This window comes from Drosophila rhopaloa, unplaced genomic scaffold (assembly GCF_018152115.1).
Source record: "Drosophila rhopaloa isolate 14029-0021.01 unplaced genomic scaffold, ASM1815211v1 contig_3, whole genome shotgun sequence".
Taxonomy (NCBI): domain Eukaryota; kingdom Metazoa; phylum Arthropoda; class Insecta; order Diptera; family Drosophilidae; genus Drosophila; species Drosophila rhopaloa.
The window spans coordinates 15,741,596-15,756,857 of NW_025335123.1; positions in this window are offsets into that span (position 1 = coordinate 15,741,596).

Sequence of the window (15,262 nt, forward strand, 5' to 3'; positions counted from 1 at the left end):
AAATCTTTAGACGTATGCCACTTTGGAATCGGATTAAATTTGGTAAAGTTATGGACTCTCGAACTCCAATTTTGTGTCACTCTATTGCAAGACATCGGAAAATCAGAAATAACTAACATGAAAATGGGTCCAAAATTTGATCTACGGTAAATTGAAAATTTTGAATGCAGATTTTTAGAGAATCGAATCACAAGTCTGCCACTTTTTCTTATGCCTATATTACTAAAGACCATCACGCTATATCGAGTTTGCGCTGCATTTTTCAGAAGTTTCATGCAGATAGCTTTAAAACTGAGGGACGGACAAGGCTAATCGACTCTCCAATCTAAAGGAGTGATTTATTATTAAATCACTTGTGGTGTAAACATTTTCTGTAAATTTCTTCTTAATAAAAATAATGTAAATATATTATGCAAACTCGTAACTAATTTTATTATGGCCAACTACCATGTTCAATGTCTTACCCAACCGAATTAGTGTCTGTGGCAGCCCTTGACAAATTTCAGCTTAAATCAAATTAGCACATGTATTTTAATTAGTGCAAAAATGTGCCCAATAAAAAGAGTAACCCAAACGATGAAATCAAAATTCAAAGAAAGCGTGACTTGGTCAATAGTTGAGAAGGCTAAAAAAAAAACCACCGCTTTGATATGGATACTCGTAAAAGATTTCACTTCTCTCCCCCACTCAAAGATTTCATAATCAATGGCATAATCGAATAATTTTTCTATGAACAAATTTGTGTTTGTTTCGCTGATGAATAAAAATCACAGCAAATAGGGCGTTGTTTAATTTGATAGAGGGGCGTGGCACTGGCAATAGAAATCAGTCTTATTTCTGCTTTTGATCGTGTTGATTTCTTAGTTTTTTCTGGTTTGGTTTCGTGTGCTTTTCATGTCGTTTTTTTTTTACCCACGCCAGCGAGCAAAACAAAAGACTTAGGAAACGAACTTGCCCCCAAGACAAGTGATGTAAAGAGAGAAAAAATGTGGCACAGCCGCCGCAGCAACAACAACAACGCGAATTAGTTGCTCGCATTGTTGTCGCCATTGTAGTTGTTGTTGCTGTTGTTACAGAACAAACCGCTCATTAGGCCCATTAAATTGCAACTGTGAATTTTGTGTGTGTACCGCGAGTGTGTATCTCTTAGTTAGTCGCCACTGCTGCCGGAGATGTAATTACCCGAGAAGGGGCAACTTTAATGTTAACACAAATTCCCAACTCACTCGAGAGGGGCCATTAAAGTTTCGCGCAGATTAATTCTTGATTTTGATCATCTACACGGGCCACGTTGAAGTAATATTACCGCAAAAACATATAACAAAAGTACATCAAATGTTATAAACAGCAATCTCGTTCAAATTAATGTTTCTAGCATTCCAAGGTATTTTGTAATATATGAACTAATTTATTTGGTGTAACTTAAATGGCTTAATAATTAGCTCTTAATCAGTTAGCTTATACTTAAATAATACGTTATCATTGCACTTTGCTTACTTTTTTCGCTACACACAATTTTAGGTAGCTTTAATAGCTATAAATAATTAAATTAACAATTTAAGCTTATATCCCGCCGTAATAAATAATTCACGAGTCTCATAAACATATTTTAAGCCATTCATTTGAATTAATATATGTCTGCATCTAGAATTAAATGGCTGTATATGCTATGATATAATTAATTCTTAATTAACTCAGTATATGATGAGGATCTTGAAAGTATTAATTATCGCAAAGCTTCCTGTTCTTAAGCCATTTATTAAATGATTGTTGCCTTAACTTGGTAATTTGCGGCTTAAATACTTTAGAATAATTTAATAACTTGTTTGTTAACTTAATTTTTAAAATATTATTTATATAACACTCGTTTTTAATATTGTTATAGATTATTTTACTCAAATTATAAAGGAACTGATTTAATTAAATGTAAAAAATAAAAAGAGTAGGGAAGCAGGATTTTTTACGAATCCCACAAAAATCTATCACAACTGTAAAAAATCTTTTTAACTTTGCGAAGAGAATTGGCAACCAACCAATGAATAATCTTTTAAATCTGGAATATTTTACTGCGTGACTACCAAAAAACTCAAGAGGTCCTATGATTTTGCATTGGATTAAAGCATTGGACCCTGACCCTTGACCTCATTCTCATTCCCCCGGCAACTTTTCGAGCTGCCTTCGCTCCATTTTGGGGCTGCTCCTCAGTGTGAGAGACTGTGTCATCTGTGGACATGTACTTTGGAATGGGGGACTGGGGATCTGGAGGGGCCACTGTTTTCCACGGATTGTGGGTGTGTTTCGCCAGCGGGAAATGGGCAGGTAAAAGTGCAGTACACAGTACCCAGTACACTGTGCACTTTACTTTTCAGAGTGCATCTTCCCGCATCGTCCCACGAAAACGAGAACCACGACAATGGGGCTGCCGTTTGGAGTTGGAGTTGTAGTTGGAATTGAAGATGGAGATGGAGATGCTGCACAGGGGACTTGTGGGCATTGTCTGCGACATGACATGAGAATTAGGCAGCCAAGCGCACTCGAGTCGGAAGAGCCAAGTCTGCCGGCCTGTGCCAAATACGAGGAGACACGGTCTCCGTTTATGCACTGAAAAAAAATTGAATTTGATTTGATATTATTTATTGTAACACCTAATACCTTATTTTGACCATATGTACATATTAGAAAAATAGGGCTAACATCAAGAGATAATTATAATTTTATTTATACGCACAAACATAATAAATATTTTTAAATTAACTAAAATTTAATAATATAAATACCACACATTTTACTGGTATCATTTGCATAAAATAATTTTAAAAATGCCTATTCAAGTAAACCGAACTCTATATTTTGCAGCAACTGCAGCTGTGCATAAATACCCAATAATAACACAGTTTTTCTCTCCGTGTTGAACTTCGTTCGCCATTTGCGACTCGCAAGCCTCAAAATGTGTATTGGGGTAACGTTCATCACGTTTGTCGATGCAATTTCACAGATAACTGTTTTTCCATGTTTGCCACCGCCGTTTGATGGGCGGCGCGGAGGCTGCGGGGGCGGGGCTGAGGTCGGGGAAGCGGCCTGCAATTGCATAATCCACCACCAGCTTGGAAAACAATGCAAGCGCTTTTAAAATGCCGCAATTATCCCCAGCAAAACCAGAAAAAGAAGGAAAAAAAATTTGAAAAACCAAAAGACACATTTTGGTTTTTCCTTTTCTATTTGTTTTTATTTTTCTTTAGTTTTTCATTTTTTTTTTTGTTTTGTGGGTCACAGCAGCCAAGACGTCTGAGGTTTTGTAGAATTTGCCTGGTTCACTAGCAGAGTTTTTAAATACTTGTGTCATAGATTATCCGTTTGTGGTGATATTTGTATACTCTTGTTATGTATTGTTGTCTACATTTCGTGAGGAATTTTCGTTTGTTTTTAAAACTATAATTTGCAACTACTTTGTAAGTTTTGTTATTCAGTTATTTTGTCACAAGCCAAACTCATTTGCCCCTTTAAAAAGGGTATCCAATTTTTGGTTTCGCAAGCCATTCATCTCTTCTTAGTTTTTTCTAGACTTTTTTATGTCGTTGCCATTTAGCTGTGGCATTTCAATTGCAATTTCGTTTTATTTGTTTTGCCTGTCATTTGTTTTTTGTGGGCTTGTTATGACATTTTTCGGAGTGCCATTTGAGTGATTGTCTGGCATTTGTTTGTTTGTTATTAACAAATTACAATTTTTATTGCAGATTGCAGGGCTGTGGAAATATTTGAATATCTTAAATATTTCAGTTAAAACTATTTATTTCTTCGTGTCGGTAAGTATTCAATTTTTCTTTTCGAAAGGTTATGCAACATATCCATTTCCTTTAGCAGCAAATAACTTAGAGTTCATTCAACAAAAACGTATATATATTAAATGTCACGGCACAAAAGAGACTACAAATATTTATATGCATTTTACATAAATAGTGCCATTGTCATGTTTGAATATTTTCTTTTTCAGTCGACTTTCCCACAAAATGCATTTGACAAAAGCAACACATTTTTCTTTAACAAAAGGCCGCATTCGAAATCACGTACAAATATTTTGGACGTTAATTTGCCGCCAGTAGAAAGCTAAATGTTAATGAACCAAAAAGCCACAACATAAATTTCCACTAAGTGAATATTAAGAGATATATCCCCATACTCGCATATGTGTGCATCCGCGGAAAAAAAGCCATAATGCATAATAATAGTTTCAAAAAGACAATGCACTTTGCATTCGAATGCTCATAAAGTGGTTGCATACATTTTATGATTTGTTATTATTACTCTGAAAGAAATATCACTTAATTTTGGACTGCGATTTCATTTTAAATCAATAAATGTTGAACTTACAAATGAATTTTATCTCAATTTCTGCATCCTACAATTTCATCGCTCAATAACCTTTTTTATATAATAATAATAAAATCATTTCTCTAATTTCTAATTATAAAAAAAATATTTCGTTATCAGGCTACTTTTAATTAAATTAAGATATATGGCAATTTTCAATTGAATTTGTAAGGTGACTGTGAATTGATTTAATTTGATTTTATTTCCTTTGAAAGCCCTGATTAAAATCAAACTGGGATCGCAGACCCCCATTGATTTCGAAAGTCGATTGCCTTATATGGCCAGTTGATCCTAGGCACAGGTAGTTTCCAATCACCGATTTTGTTCAGGACCCAAAAAAAAAAACAATGAACCCCCGCGAAATCCTAACCCAAACCCTGTTGACAAGACAATGAAAAGTGAAATTGTCTCGATAGATATTCGTTTTAACCACCTTTTTTAGATGTTTTTGTTTTTTTTTTGAACTATCTGGTTTTTCTTTATCTTCGAGCACGTTTGTTTGTTTTTCACATATTTCTCGTCGGCGAGGGGAGATCAATGAAAGTCGCCTCGCGTCGCGTCGATTTCGCATGTTCGCATAATCATGCCAAAAACGGCAACAAAAGACCATCGAACACTTGGCCGAAATGCAGAGAGGAGAAAGGCGAACCTGTGCCACTGGTTCACCTGTCCCATCTGAATTTGAATCTGTATCTGAATCTGTATCTGAGTCTTAGTCAGAAACCGAAACTGAATCTGAAACCCAGTCTGAAGGACGTTTGCCCAAAAGGTCAGAGGTTGAGCCATCGAGCCGTGTCAGCGAAATGCAAACGAAATACAATTAACAATTAAACATTCAAATGTTTGAGTTGACAGGCAACAACTTTCACCGATGCCGCACAAGAAATATAAAAATACGAACAAAAAATATGGGAAAAAGCTTCCATGGAGGAGAGGCCACCAAATATTGCTAGCGATTCACTCGGCAAACCAACCGATGTCAATCAAAAACGCCATCCACCGACACTTTTTATTTGCACTTCGTCTTTTTTTTTTTTTTGCACAACCTCTCCTCCATTGAGAAATGCTGAAGGTTAAAATGCAATTGAATGAAAAGAAATACAAATAATTGGGCAGACATGAGAGGAAAGTTAAGGTGGCTGAAACACAAACGACTCGGGTTCTCCTCAAATCGGGTTTTTTTTTACCTGACTTACTCTACCTGCGGAGACACTTGTCGTAAATTTGCCTAATAAATTGGATTCATTAGCTGGCTTAGCCATCGGAAAGGTAATCACATTTCGCGATTAATGCAAGAGAAGGAGATTTTAATTTGAGATATATTAGCCATTAGCCAGAAAGAGTATTTTGGGAACTAAGAACTTTATTAATAGATTTTTACCCTGTTTAATTAAATCTGAAACCAGAAAATAAGCCCAAATTTATATTTTAAATTTGAGCATTATCTGAGTAGAGTATCTTTATAAGTAATTTGTTTTCGATTTTTTTTTAAAGCAGATTGTGAGAATTAAATCTTTAATAAGGGGCCAAATATAAATGATATTTTTAAAGGAATACCCGTTTCTTTAAGATTTCTTGGCGCCACTAGATTTGATGATTATAGAAAAAAACACGCTTAAACACTTGATAAAATAAAAAAATAATACAAATCCGAACTTCAAAACCCATATAACACTTCCCAAACAAAATGCCTAACCATATTTGCAGTACTGATGTATTGACATTCTGGCATTGCCAAATTCTTAGTTGTTTGCAAAATCTGATTAAGTCTGAAAAATAACTTCCTCAAACTCGTATAGCTGTCTTTTGGAGTAGTTTAGGATTTGAGCGCCCCTTAAGAGCTCGGTGAACATGTCGAAGTGACAATATATGGGTATGCTGACCAAAATTCGAGACATTCGAAACTCAGACCGTGGGCGAGGCAAACGGTTCGTGACCGTTACCAATCGTTGGGGCTTAGTTTAGTGGGGCTTACTGCGGTTCAGGCCGTACACAATTACAGTTAGCTTGCTCTATGCAAATTGCGTGCATGACAACAAATTTGTGGACTGATTGATTGACGGGCCGGCTGATTGGAAAGGTGTGCGCAGGCGCACGCACCTTATACATATGGTATATGGTATATGTATATATGGTACAAAGAGTGGGGAAAAAGTTCAGCCAGACGTCAGCTATTAACCTTGATTTGCGAGCCAGCCAATAAGCAAAACAAAGGAAAATAACAAGACAAAAAAACAAAACCAAAAAAATAAATAACCCCAAGTCTTGCGGCTCAACAAGAGTCGTGCAAATGAAGTCATTTCGAGTACCCAACTCGCCATTCGATTGAGGGCAAGAGCTTCGAAAATAGGTGTATATACGACTTAGAATTTCTGCAACCAAGCATGGGTGAACGAAATTCCTCCACTCCCACACTTCTTTCAGCAGGTGTTGTGCCAGAGTTCGGCTCTTAAGCGGAAATGGTCAGAGCTTTTGGCACTTTACAGTTTGCGGAGCAAAAAACCAGACAAAATAACCAAAACAAAAGAAAAACGGGGCTCACAAATTATTAAAGTTATTAATGAGACACGCTTTAGCACTTGTACTGAAAATAAAACTGCTAACTTTAATTTTAACTAAAAAATATATAAATACATTATTAATCTTATTGGGAGTAAAAAACCTTTTTTAAATTGTTATAATCGACCTGAAAACTTAAGCTTACATAATTATAGAAATACAAATGAAAAACAGAGGTAGATTATAAATATAGCATGCATTTCAATTCCTTTAACTAAATATAAATATAAATCAAATAAAAAAATTTATGTAGACAATTTTAACACTTAAAAGATTATTCTAGACATTAGTTCTAAAAACTCTAGAGCTTCATTTGCATACTTAAGCGGAATCATTTTTCGATTTCTTTCCCAGCTGACTTGCCAATAATTTTATGACAAACTAAATTTCTTTGTACTTGCCACAAATAATAAGAAATTAAATTGAATTCTTTATATACACTTTATGGTGAGTTTATTTTTAAAATGCTGACCTCAATTCAGCGGTGTTTTTGTGCTGGTTCCCGCATCCGACAGCCGCAAAGATATTTTAATTACCCGACAAGAAGCAAATTTAAAACCGGCTCGAAATCCTGCCATGACATCAGCCATCTAACCAATAACCAACCACCATCATCATCACCATTATCGGCATCAATTTCTAAGCGAAATAAAAAATTAAATACACGCTTTTAATTTGTGGATGCCGCAGGCGATGTTTTTCGCTAAAAGAATCTACGCAAAAGATTCTTTCGATTCGTCTGCCAGTAAATCGTCTTAATTTTCGGTGACTTTGGAGGCATGACGACAAGTGCGAGGGTTGATTTAGCAAGTTTAGCTTCTTTAAGCTATATGTTATAAATAAATTATTATTATAAAAAACTGGTTTTAAAAAATTAAAAAAAAACACTACCGATTTTAACAGATAACATGAAGTTAAGCTTTACCAGAACATATTTTGAATATTTTCCTTTATAAAAATCACCTACAAGAATTAATTTAAGAACTGAATGAAATTTAAATGATTTTTGAATTGCCCGTTTCAATATGTTTAAATGTTTTGAAATTCAAAATAGTAAAAGAGTATTGGAGAGAGGAAATGTGTAGAAATCGGAACTGCTGACTTGACCCTCTGGCTGCGATTTCTTTCACCTCTGCAAAGTGTTCTTGCCACACTCACCGTGTGTGTAATGTACTTGTTGCCGGCATTCTGTGGTATCATCTCCATTGTGGAGGCCTCTTCCCACTGTCGCTTCCTCGTCTCGAAACTCTTTCTCAACCGCTATCTTCTGTCGCCGCTTCAGAAGGCAGGGGGAATCGAAGGGGGCAGGGGCAGGGGCTCCGGACCAGGCTTTTGTCAATTCATTGTCAACAAGTCAGTGAACTTGTGTGTGCCCAGCTGAGAAAAAAAAGGCAACACAAAGGGAAAAAAGCAGGCAGAGACCCAGCAACCCAAAACCCTCAGCAGACAGAAGGGGCATGGTGTGGCTTTTTCTTTTAAAAATAATTAACATAAATTAATAGGAAACGGGTAGAAGCGGCTCACAATTACAGTTACCAGAAGACACGCAGCCAAAGAGGTCGAAGAATTGCATACTCTAGTGTTTAGAGGAAATCCAGAGTGTATCTTAGGCCTAATTAGCTATCTCTAGGGCATCTACAATTTTATTCAAATAGAATGTCCGAAAATGCTGTCTTTTATATAATAAATATATCCAATTAATATGCTTTTGTGTTTTTATGTGACTATTTATTTAAAAAATTCTATGTACAAATAAGAATGTAATGAAACTACGGATAAAAAAGTATAAAATATATTTAATTTTATTTCAAAAGCACCAGCTTTAAATACAACCTTATAAGAAGTCTATCCTAAATATATATACAATAAAGTATCGCATTCTTATTAGGTATCACTATGCTGTTATGTATTTTAAGAAGAATTATATTAAGCAAAAAGCTGTTCACACATTTATTTCGATAGTTCTAATCTCCCCAAACGAAAGAGGGATGCCCACTCAAAGAGCAATACCGTTCCGAAAAAAAACATCAACACGAAATCAGAAAAAGAAACCAGGAAAACAAAAAGTTCGCGTCTTAAGTCTTTCGTTTTTTTTTCGCCACTTTTCGGACGCCGACGAAACTTACATAAGCCCGTGATGCGGAGACTGCGAGCGGGACCAATTCCAGAGTTATTTATGGCACACGCACCCAGAGAATGACAAAATGCAGAGCCCATGTGCAAAGGCGCAGGCAAACGCAAAGTTTTTGGCATTTAAATTACGGCAAATGCGAACTGCAGGCGAGTGCAACACAAGAGTTGTGGGCTAATCAGCACCTGTCAGGGGCTGAGTTGCAATCAGGAAGCAAAAGCCAAACCCTAGTAAAAAGCTAGCTCAATGTTCACATGTTGATTAGGTTTCGTTTGCTTTTTTCTTTCCCCCAAACAACTCTTTTTCTTTATGGTCTCGCGCATAATATATCATGATGTAATATACACACATGGGCGCACATCGAAGGAGGCAATCGATGGGAACAGCCAAATCGATTGGCTGAAACGAGTTTTAGCCAAGTCCAAAGCTAAACAAAAAAAGGGTTGCTTGGGAGGAGTGAGCTATCGGGGATTCTTAATGATCTCACACTGGCATTAGCATTTCAAATTGAGTAGCGAAAGCATTTTAATTGAGATAAATTTCAGACTAAATATAGTTGATGAGGCAGCACGAGCGACGGGGAGTTTACAATTCTATCTTTCCGCGCAGAAGACGCACATTTGTCTATTCGTTAAGATATTCAAAATTAAATAAAGGTTTCCCACAACCAGAAAAACAGGCTTTCAATGTTTGTAATAAATGGTTTTGATTAGACATATCACAGCTTTGATAATACCATCGATAGTATTAGTTGGGTTTCTCCGATCGGTCTCGATCAAAAGTATCATGTTTGCCGGTTGAGTTAATTAATCACAGAATAAAATGTATAAATACCAAAAAGAAACTCTATAAATTTTACAATGATATACATTTTATTAAACCGTTCTTAAATCAAGAATTTAAATCTAGAATCTAAATAAGTTTTTGTTCAATGCTAAAATCGTTAGTATCTCTACTAAAAAACTTTTAAAGTTACCCCATGAAAACGAACTTTATAACATCTGAATGCTAATTTATTTAAATACAAATAAATACACAAATTAAATATTTTTATACAAAATTAAAAAAGGTTAAGCAATTTTTTTTACCTCTCTTCATATTTTACTGCTTTATTTTTAATTTTGTTGCCAAAGCAGATTTTTTTGCACTTCGGCCAAACTCATCATTGCCAAATCGTTTTTTACACATGCTTATTTATATTATTTTACCTGTCTGTTTTGCCCAACAATTATTTACACATTATACACTGTCATTAGAGGGAAATTATAATTATTATTGTTGTTTATTATACAATGCAGCAGCCGCGACATCGAATCAAACACTCACGAAAAACAAACACAAGTGCTGGGTAAATAATGTGTAATGAATCGATAAATATGGGACTCAGATGGGTACGAGTGTCGCCTTGGCCTGGGCGGGGTAAATAAACAAATAAATGTTCGCATTTACTTATTGACAAGTAATTGATTTCGCCTTCTGTTTGCCCGATCGAGTGACTGACCGCTGCACTTTCACTTCATAATTTTTAATATAAATAGAAATTTATGCTTGGTGTTTGCGAAAGGGAGAAAGGGTGCCGATGAGTCAGGGTAAATAATCTATAACAACTGATTTTCAATATATCAAATTTTGCTATAGCAACAGATTATTTCTTTATTTTTCTAGATAAGCTTATTATTCATGATACACTGTGATCAACAGAACCTTAATGCATTTTTCTGATACTTAAAACTTAATTTCGTTTATATGGAATTTTTAAAAGGTTTTAAATTGAGCTTCGCTTGTGCCCAAAATTATCTTGGATTTCTTGGAATTTGCCGAAACCAAGAAGGTTCAGTCAAGCCAAAAGAAATGGGTGCTCCACAAGCTAAAAGAGAAAGAACTTACGAATAATAAAGGGACTAAATGAAATAAAATAAAGACACGCGTCCGAAAAAGTTCTTGAAGCAAGACAGAAAAATAAACCGTGGATGGGGAACGAAAAAAGTCGGATAGCGGTCGTTTGAACAGTACGAGAGTAATTATATCATTTAATTTCGGTTATGTGGAGAGCAGTTAAACTACAGGTGCCCGCATCGAAAGCCCCGACTTTGCTTGGATTGTAATTGCAAAGTTACGAAGCGTTAACACCGCGTAAAGATTGTCCAAGTTGATTGTATGATAGTGGATCGGAGCTGGAACTGAAATTGGGTTTTCGGCTTTTTAGGGCTTTTATTTCATTGGCTTTGGCTTGTGCAAAGCGCCCCCTATCGGCGTGAACCCGCATGAGAGGCGAGGAAATCAAAGGAGTCGGTCCAGATAGCAAAGCTCTTTGATTGATGTTTCGCCTTATCGGGCAATTTATCAGGGACTTAAAAAGTATTAATAATAATTAAGTATTGTAAATTAATAACATTTCAGTTTAGCATCGAAAAAACTTATAAGAAACATATTATAAATCAAATTATGTAATTCACTTCCCTTAAATATTTAAATTATGTAAATTTGTAATAATTTCATATTTTTAAATTAATAAATAAAATAATAAATCAAAATCTTTCTCATAGAGTATGGTAGGCGTATCATAAAAATTCCAAGAAATCTTCAAAACCGTTTTCCATTTCACCTTGTTAAATTAAATTTCTTTCATAGTGACTCACGCGTCTTTTTTACCACTCGATCTCCCCAAATTAATTTCGTAGTCAATCACTTGATTCATCTACATACTCAAGGAGCTGATGGCACGCCCTCGACTTTGTCTTCGATTCGGAGCTATTTTATGTGTGGTTTGATGTTCTACGACACACCCAAATACGTTTTCACCCAATCTTCAATCGATGGAAGCCGCCAGCAAATCTCCGTCGTCATCTCTCCACTCTCTTCTCTCCGTTTCTCCGGCTTCTCCAGCGTCGAAAGCAATTTATATTGCGCTAATCACGTGAAATAGATCAAATTTCTTTTGTCGGCTCGTCTCTCGGGGGGCACAACTTAGGGGGATGGGGCGATGATGACAAGAGAGTGGTTCCACTTCGGGTCCAAAGATTCGGAATTGGCGCTTCAAGGAGCTCGAAGTGAGTTTCACTTGTTGTGGCAAAAGTGTTGCCAAGTTGCTCGAGAGGCCGTCAGCCAAGTAGGATAACCATCGGGGGCATTTACGTGGCGAAATTTGTGAAAAGGCACACAGAAATAATGATCTTTCATTTTGAAAAATGTATCTTAACAAGAGTTAATAGAAATAAGATTAAAAATGTAAGTTCGAGAAAATCTGATTAGAAATTGTAGTCTAATTTATACACAAATTTCAGTCTTTCAACAACTAATGATTTTTTAAACACCTGAAATAGTCACTCTACATCATATTTTATAAGTAATTTTTTACTTGCTTATATTTTGCTAGGTATTTATTTTTAAAACTACTATCAAACAAAGAAGTTTTTAGAAGGATTGTAAATAAACACTCCGAAACTCAGATAATATTTGCAGTATTTAAAATAACATTAATATTGTGTTAGAAATATGGCAAATTTTCGAATGCTCTTCGGCACCTTAAACTAAATTGTTTCGGCAAATGTAAAGAAGAGAAATTCACAATACGAGTAATTGAATTTGAGACACGATATACATTTGGATTTAAGGAGCTGCTGATAAACAAAAAAAATAAAAACAGAGCTGGGAGAAATTCACTTTCCGATTGGTAATTGAAAGTTTCGGTGACAAATTCGGAGCTCGGCTTAGAAGCTTACGCGCCAGGTGAATTTCACTTGCTCTCTCCCGCGGAGGAGTCTGCGCCCCATCCAAAAATGCGATCGAGTGGGTCGCCACATGGCTGGCAATGTTTTAATTTGTATCTTTCCATTTCCATTTCCATTTTCATTTCCACCGACTCTGTGTCGCACTCTCACCGGGGCCTAATCTGCAGGTGGATGGTGGATGGGATCGGGATGGGATGGGGATCGAGATCGAGATGGAGATGGTATGGGGGCTTCTCGGCGGAGAGATGGCATAGTGATTGGTTTTGCCTCCGCTAATGATGATTACCCACTTTTACCGGGCACATATAAAAATCAAAAGCGGTTTAACGCGTTTCTCGACTCTCGGACACTTTATGCACTGCCTACAGCTACACTGCAAAAATAGCAAACAAAAATATCAAATTCGCTAAAAGAATCAATCATATTTATTAAAAAAACAATAGCTAAAAATATTGTATTAAGACAAATATTAATATTTATTACTTACAAAATATTTGCCAAGTTAGGCAAAAGTTAAGCCTCAATATTTTAAGTAAACATTTAATTGAAAAGTATTTTAAGCTAAGATTGGTAATGAATAGTAGAAAGGAGGAGACTAGGTGATGAATAAAAAAAAGGTTTATAAAAAAATTCATTAATTTCGATATAAGACCTTTTACAAATATTTTTATAATCAGATACGATTTTAATTACAACAATATCCACAAAGAATACATACACCAAAAATGAGTTGTTAAACAAAATATACCTTTTAATAAATATCGTGATTGTTTGGTGTAGAAGATTCCCAATTTTACCTAAAACACTACCGAATAAATGGTTGTTTTGCCTGGTAATTTCTCCCAGTGCACTCCATACATATATTTCGCCTCTGCACTTCTCGAACGCCTCATTGCGATTCAATTAAAAACGCTTAGCCACCACACAACCCGTTGTGTCGTCGCACCCAAAAGAAAGCCACTTGCTGCCATACAAATCAGTTACTAGAGCTCGGGGCGTGGCTGGAAGTTCGACTTCGACTTCGGCTTCGGCTTCTTCCTTGGCCTTGGCCATATTTATCTCATGATTTCTCCCAAAAAATATATATGTATATAAATATTTGAGCAACAGGTTCCCAGCTGAATTTAATTGCAAATTATCATGTCTCGTATCATGTGTAATTTTTGTGCTGCCTTTTTTTTGTAGTTTTCCATCGCCAAAGAAAAGTGAAATTCCATTTGGCAATTGTTTTGGATGCCTCTCTCTCTCTCCCTCTCCTTCATTTCATGTCAGCGGGTTAGCAGGGATTTGTCAAAAAAAAAAATAAAAGAAATAAACAAAAAACTAAAAGCTGGTGAAATCTCTTGTTGGAAAACGTGCCGAAACTGCATTTATTGGCCCCCCAAATATGCCGGCGCACAAGGTCATTAAATTGTTATCATGGCTTTGGTGTTTTTACAAAGTGTTAAGGCCTGGAATTTAAAGTCTTGAATTTTTGTCACGAGTGCACACTGGCATTTACTTAATTTTGATCTCCCCCAGCAATGCCAAATTGCCGAAGATACATCTTTTAAATAACCTTAGAAAATCACTCAAGAGCTAACGATACGAAAAAGGTTGTTTTTCTTTGGGGGCCCAATAAATTATGCCTCATCATTCTGTAAATGAGGCTCAGCCATTGTTTGACCAAATGCATTACAACCATTTTTATGGAGCAATTTCTTCAGGTAATTGAGGAAATACTGATGGTTTTCGGTGGCCTAGAAGGAAATAAAACGCACCACACCTTGTTATACGTTCATTTGGAAATCTACAGATGAAGATAAGGAGATATAAGGGTTAATTGGGAAATTGGAAATTATCCCAGAAGGGTTTAACCGCAAATGAAGTTATTACTCTAAAAAGATAGAGATTTCCTGTTCACAAATTATGCCATAACACACATAGATCAAATACAAAGAAATATTTCATTGATTAGGCAGTAAGGGAAGTGAAAAATTATTATTCAAAATATAAGGAATGCAAGACATGTTTTAAACATATGCTCTTAAATTAATTAATTATAAATTACAACTCTTCGTTCAGATCTATAAAATAACGATTACAATAAATAACGATTCCTTTCTATTTTTTAATTATTTAAAAATATTTAAAATCAAATCCCATGAGCTGCGACATTCTTCTAAAGTCTCAAGAAATTGAGAATTTAAATGAAGCAATTGGCACAAATATTCGAACATTTACGAAATGAATACTCCATCAACTTTGGATGGTTGTCTCATAAATTGGCCGGCTTAATCGCACTCCATCGGATTAGAACATGAATCAAATTGAGCCGCCGGACCGCAAACAAGTTGACTTCACATTGTCACTTCATCCATCCATCAAACTCAATATCTCGGGCATAGGAAATATCCGAAAACAAGATCGAGAACTGGGCCAAAAGCCAAATCGACACCTTGGCTAAATTTGAGCATTTCCGTTTTGAAAATGC